General features: G+C 44.4%; 1 protein-coding gene across 5 annotated transcripts in view; it reads left to right on the top strand.

The window, feature by feature from the left end:
- The first annotated feature begins 2,469 nt into the window (after nucleotides 1–2,469).
- The window catches only part of NCOA6 (nuclear receptor coactivator 6), a 93,944-nt gene continuing 90,123 nt past the window's right edge, over nucleotides 2,470–6,290 (top strand). For all 5 annotated transcript variants that reach the window (XM_079128100.1, XM_079128099.1, XM_079128098.1 and 2 more), the window contains exon 1: nucleotides 2,470–2,682. The gene's annotated coding sequence lies outside the window, so the exon portion shown is untranslated. The remainder of the gene's footprint in view (nucleotides 2,683–6,290) is intronic.

Here is a 6,290-nt window from a genome sequence, read left to right as displayed (position 1 = left end):
TGAAGTGGCTGGAATTACTGGCTTATATGGTAATCCTATGTTTGCATTTTGAGGAACTATCACAAACTGTTTTTCAATTTACATTCCCACTAGCAATGCATAAGAGTTCCAATTTCTCTACATAGTTGCCAACACTTGTTATTTTCTGTCTTTTAAAAAAAATTGCTTTAGGGGCTGGGGAGATAGCTCAGTTGGTGGAGTGCTTGCCTTATAAGCACAAGGTCCTGGGTTTAATCCACAGCACTGCAAAAATATTAATAATAATAATTGCTATCATAATGGGTGAAAAGTGGTATCTCTTTGTGGTTTTGATTTGCATTTCCCTAATGACTAGTGAGATTGAGCATCTTTTTATGTGCTTATTAGACATTTGTATATTTTCTTTTGAAAAATGTCTATTCAATTCCTTTGCCCATTTTTCAGTGTTTTGTTTGAAAATGGGATTGTTGTTAATATTGTTGAAACTTTGTTATTGTTGTTATTGCTAGAAACTTTTAGAGTTTTCTTATTTCTAGAAGTTTTTGTGGGGCTTGTATTTACATGGATGACAAAATTTCAGTCCCTGGACTGGTTATTGGCAGGACCCCTGCTTCTGCAGGGTGAAATAACCGGAGTTTTTAATATGGTCTTTCAGACTAACTAATTAACCTAATAGGCAATAATTATATCATAATCAAAATAGTTACTCTTTTGCTGTGTCAGATTTCTAGGCTAACACAAAAAAATACATGTTGCACATTCTGTTTACTTGAAGTTCAAGAACTGTCAAAACTGATTTATGGTACTAGAAGTCAAAACAATGGTTAGCTCTGGGGAAGCAGGTATTTACTGGAAGGGAATTTTCTGGGTTAATAGATCTAAAATTTGATCTGAGTGGTGCTATCACAGGAACATAGGTAAAAATTTTATTAGGTATACATGTAATGTTTTGCATTTTGCTGTATAAAAATTATAGGTTTTTAAAAGTGAAGAGAAAAACCTTCAAAAATATTTTCTCAAGCTGTTTTAAACCCTTTTGGTGTTAATTTCGTAGACTTAAAGTCTAAATCCCCCTTGTGATTCTTTTCTTCTTTCTATTCTCTTAAGCCTAGTATCTAGCATGGCACTTAGGATTCATATACATAACAAATATTTATTGAACACCTACTCTGTGTCAGGCACTGTGCTATATACTGTGGAAACATCAGTAAACAAGATGGATGAGGTTTCCTTCCTTAGGTAGTGGAGTCTAGTGGCAAACAACCTAGTGCACTCTACTGAGAACAAATACGTGCTGCTAAAAGATGCTAAAAGATCCTGTCTGGAGAGAGATTAGGGAAGGTACCCTAAGGGCAGCCATGTTTGGCCTGGAATCTAAAGGCTGATGAGTTACTATATAGAGAAATAATTCCAGGCAGAGGGGTCAGCATGTGCAAGAGTCCAGAGAAGGAAATACAATGTGTAGAAAAGGTCATCGTTGGCTACAACCCAGGAGAAGGGAAGAGGGACCTGAGATAAGTCTGCAGATGTCGTGAAGGCAACAGACAGTAAGACATTTGGCCTTTGTCTTATGAGCAATGAGGAGCCATGAAATAGTTTTTAGTAAGGGAGTGACATGATCAGATTTGTGACTAAAAAACATTACTCTGAAGACAGGGTATAGAATAAATTGGAGGGGCACTCAGGGTGGATATGAAACTGTCGTCTGGAGTCTCTCTTGAACTAGTCTAAGTGTACAGTGTGTACTCAATATTTGTTTTGAAATAGTTCCTCACTCCCTCTCCAGATGGGACCAAAATGACTGAGTTATTCAGTTTACAATCCACCTGCTCACTTATCTTCTGCGATCCTCCTAACAGACTCCTAACTTCTACTTTACAGATGAGGAAGCTGAGATTCAGAGAGGCAACAAGAATCTAAGTGACATCTATATCTGAATCCAGGCCAATATAACAGATACTGAGTACACTGCTGGAGAGGCCTCCCTACATTTGGGGAGAACAGAGGTTATAGTCACTTGTTCACTCGAGAATTGTATTTTTTGAGCGCCTGTTGTATTTGCTGAGGGTGGTAGTGATGGTGGGAAAAAGCTTTATAGACAAACAATAAAATCTGTTATCTTTTTCATCATTGTTATTATTAGACACTGTGCCTAATAATGACATTACTAGACACTATGTGTCAAGCACCGTGCCTTTCCTCTCTTTGCAAGAAAATATTCCTATCCCCATACTTCAGGTGGACAAACTGAGACTTCGGGAGTTGACATGTACAAGAATACTCGGCCAGAGTGCTGGCTTAAAGCTGAACCACTGCTGAGAATACAGCAACCACAAGCAGACAGATCTTCGGAATCCCACTACCAGCCATCTACACCCAAAGGAGCTGGCGCGCGCCACCTCGCGCTCGCTGGGACGCTTGGTCACGTGTGCAGGACCCCGCCCCTCGGGCCCGCCCCGCCTCCGCCCGCGCTCCCTCCCTCTCTCCCTCCCTCCCCCTCCCTCCCCGGCCCGGTCCGGCCCATCCCCCCTCCCCACCGGCTCCCTGAGGCCCAGCCGGGTCGGGCTGCTGGCGGCCGGGCGCCGACGGCCGAACAGACGGGCGCTAGCAAGGACAGGCGGACAAACACACGGACGGCGGCGGGCACGCTCGGCCCGGGCCGGCGCTCCGAGGCCCGCCCGGGAGGGCCGGGGCCGCGCTCAGGTGAGGCGACGGCGACGCGGGCCCGTAAGGGGTGGGCCTGCCGGGCGTCCGCGGTCCCGGCCTGGCTGGCTTCGCCGGGAGGAGGCGCCGCCCGGTCCCGGCGCGGGAAAATGGCGCCGGGCGACCGTGCAGCTCGACCCGAGTGCGGGCCCGGCCCGGAGCCGCCCTGCCCGCCCGCCCGCCGCGCTCGTGTCCCCGTCGCCATGTTGGGGAGCGGGCCCGGGGCCTGCGGGCGGGGGCGCTGGAGGGAGCGGCGGCCGGACCCGGGTTGGGGAGGGTGCGGGACGCGGGTCCGGAGCACAAGAGGAGGGAGTGCAGGGCCGGCTGGGGTCTGCACGGGGTGGCGCTCCAGGCCCGGGGAACTGGCGGGAGCCGACGTAGGGTCGTGGCCAGGGTCGTGGCCAGGGTCGCGGAGAAGAGACACTGGATCGGAACGGAACCGGAGTTGGGTTCACGGACTGAGGGAATGGCGGGTTGTGGAGCTGGGTTAGGCCAAGAGTAGTGTTCCAAACCCCACGGCAGGTACGTCGCACGGGTGGGGGGAGGTGACCTGGGGGCCGTCCTCAGGCTGTCAGGACTGAAGCAGGTCTTTGCGCGGAGGGGAGGAGGTGATTGGTCAGAAATGGGGGTACAAACGAAGGTATCAGATTGGGGCTGTCCTGGGGCTGAATTGCAAGTCCTTCTGACTCTCAAGGGACTGAGGAGCCTCCACCCACTATTGGGGGAGCAACAGGAAAAGGAAAGAGCTTGATGAGGAGAGAAGGCGTGGGTGGGGGTGCTGAGGCTTGGATGTAGGAGCTGGCCAGCAAAAGGGGTACAGAGAGTGGAAGTGGTTGGCAAGAAGGGAGAGAACCTCCATCAACTTAGGGAATTGTGTGTGTCTTTAAAAGGAGGGACTGGGCTGTTTGGGGGCGGTGACACAAGGTGTCTTCCCAGGAAGGGGACAGCCCACTGCTTAAGAGCAGGGTCACCTGGGGAGGTCATCAGAAAGTCGTTATTGAAGCCAGTTAGAATGGTGAAGAAGAGTGAATACATTGAAAACTACAAGGACCCTAAAAATTCCAGACAATTATGATTTTATAGCTAAGACAAAGAATGGTAAAGTTGACTTCCCAAAAATCTTACACCTTGGGGACAGAGGGATTCCTGGAAGTGGTTTGCTACCTCCTAGTTTAACACGTTGCCTTAAAGGAATTTGCTAAATGGGAGAAAAGTGTTAAGAAGTTAAGCATGACAGCATATATTAGAGAACCATTAATTAATTTACTGTATTTTGTATTTTTGTAACAAGTTTTGTGAGTTCAAAGGCTGAAAAGGATACAAAAAGTATAGGTAACCAACTGTAGGATATGTCCCAGCTCACCTCCATTGGCAAAGTTATCTTCAAGAACCTCTAACTTTCTGAAGTTTTAAAAGATGCTCTTTATCTTTTAGATATTTACTCTACAGCAGAGGGACACAAAAAAACCTAAAAGGGGGGGAAAAAAAAGAACAATGATAGAGACCTAGGATCTTCACCTTTTTCAAACTTTAATTGAAGTTCCATTGTGATAAAGAAGAGTTCAGAATTCTCATGGACTATGGGAAAGTTCTGAAGGAAACTGTAAATCAGTCATCTTATATAGTTAGCCCTCTGTATTCCTGGGTTTTGCATCTATGGCTTCAACCAATCCCCAGGTGAACACATTCTTTTAAAAAATTGTTATTTCCTAAGCCATATAGTATAAACAACTATTTACCTGGCATTTACATTGTATTAAATGTTATAAGTAATCTAGAGAAGATTTAAAGTGTACAGAATATGCAAATACTATACCATTTTATATAAGGGAATTGAGCTTCCACAAATTTTGATATCTTGGGAATTCTGAAATCAATATTCAATAGACTGAGGGATGACTAAAATAGATCTAAGACTGTAATCAAAAAAGACTTTCAACAAAAAGGTCATTTATTTATTTTTGGGAGGATACTGGGGATTGAACCCCAGAGTTCTTTACCACTGAGCCACATCCCCAGCCTTTTTTTTTTTTTTTTGGGGGGGGGGGTGCTGGGGATCGAACCCAGGGCCTTGTGCTTACAAGGCAAGCACTCTACCGACTGAGCTATCTCCCCAGCCCCCATCCCCAGCCCTTTTTAATACTTTATTTTGAGACAGGGTCTTGCTAAATTGCTTAGGGCCTCTCTGAGTTGCTGAGACTGGCTTTGAACTCATGATCCTCCTGCTTCAGCCTCCTAAGCCAGTGGAATTACAGGTGTGTTTCACTGTTCCTGGCTCAACAAAAGTTATGAAGGTATTTATAAAGTGAGATTTTCCGACTGGGGTTGTGGCTCAGTGGTAGAGTGTTTGCCTAGCATGTGTGAGGCACTGGGTTTGATCCTCAGCACTGCATGTAAATAAATAAGTAAAATAAAGGTCCATCAACAACTAAAAAAAAATTTTTTTAAATGACTTTTTCAGTACCATACCCAGCAACACAATTAATTTGTTCCATGTTTTGTTTTATTTTTGTTTCTCTTTTTTCCAGTTGTGGTGCTGGGGATCAAACCCAGGGCCTTGTGTGTATTAAACATGTACTATACACCCTGGTTCTGTTCTTGATTTCTAATTCAGGGACACCTGACCTTATCAGTGCCGTGGGCCCTTTTACCATCTAGTGAAGCATATGGATCCCTCTGAGAATAACTTTTTTTTTTTTTTTTTTTTTGAAGTACTGGGGATTGAACCCAGAGTCTTGCACGTGCTCGGCAAGCACTATTCCACTGAGCTATATTCCTAGCCCTTTTAATTTAATTTAATTTAATTTAATTTAATTTAATTTAATTTAATTTTTGAGGCAGGGTCTTGATAAATTGCCCAGACTGTACTCAAACTTATGATCCTCCTGCCTCAGCCTCTTGAGTAGCTGGGATTATAGGCATGTGCTACCACAGCTGCCCAGACTAATATTTTTAGTTGTATAAAATAAAGTCATTGAATTACAAAGAAAACCAATTATATTGAAACAAGTTAACAAAATACACAAATCATGATATATACACACACAAATGTGTTTCTTTTTCAACACATTAAGAAATCAGATCTAGGCTGGACTGGTGGTACACATCTGTATTCCAGTAACTCAGCTGGCTGAGGCAGGAGGATCGCAATTCAAGGACAGCCTTAGCAATTTAGTAAGGCTGTTTCAAAATTAAAAATAAAAAGGACTGCTGGGGTCGTGGCTCAGTGGCAGAGCTCTTGCCTAGCACGTGCGAGGCACTGGGTTCCATTCTCAGCACGACATATAAATAAATAAAGGTCTAATGCCAACTAAATTAAAAAAAAAAATAAAATAAAAAGGGCTGAGGATTGGGGATGTGGCTTAGTGGTTAAGTGGTTCAATCCCTGTTCTCTGTACCCCTCCCCCCCCCAAAAAAAAGAGAGAAAGAGAAAGAAAGAAATTAAATCTAGGGTGGGGGGAGTAGTTCAGTGGTATATTTGCCTAGCATATGTGAGGCCCTGGGTTTGATCCTTAACAACAGCAATAATGAATTAGATCTAGTGATGGGTCCAATCATTATAATTTCAAAGATGACATGAACATAAATAATACTTCAAAATATCCATA

The sequence above is a fragment of the Sciurus vulgaris genome, assembly GCF_902686455.1.
Source record: "Sciurus vulgaris genome assembly, chromosome: 2".
In the NCBI taxonomy this organism is placed as follows: domain Eukaryota; kingdom Metazoa; phylum Chordata; class Mammalia; order Rodentia; family Sciuridae; genus Sciurus; species Sciurus vulgaris.
This window is presented reverse-complemented; position numbering and strand designations above follow the sequence as displayed.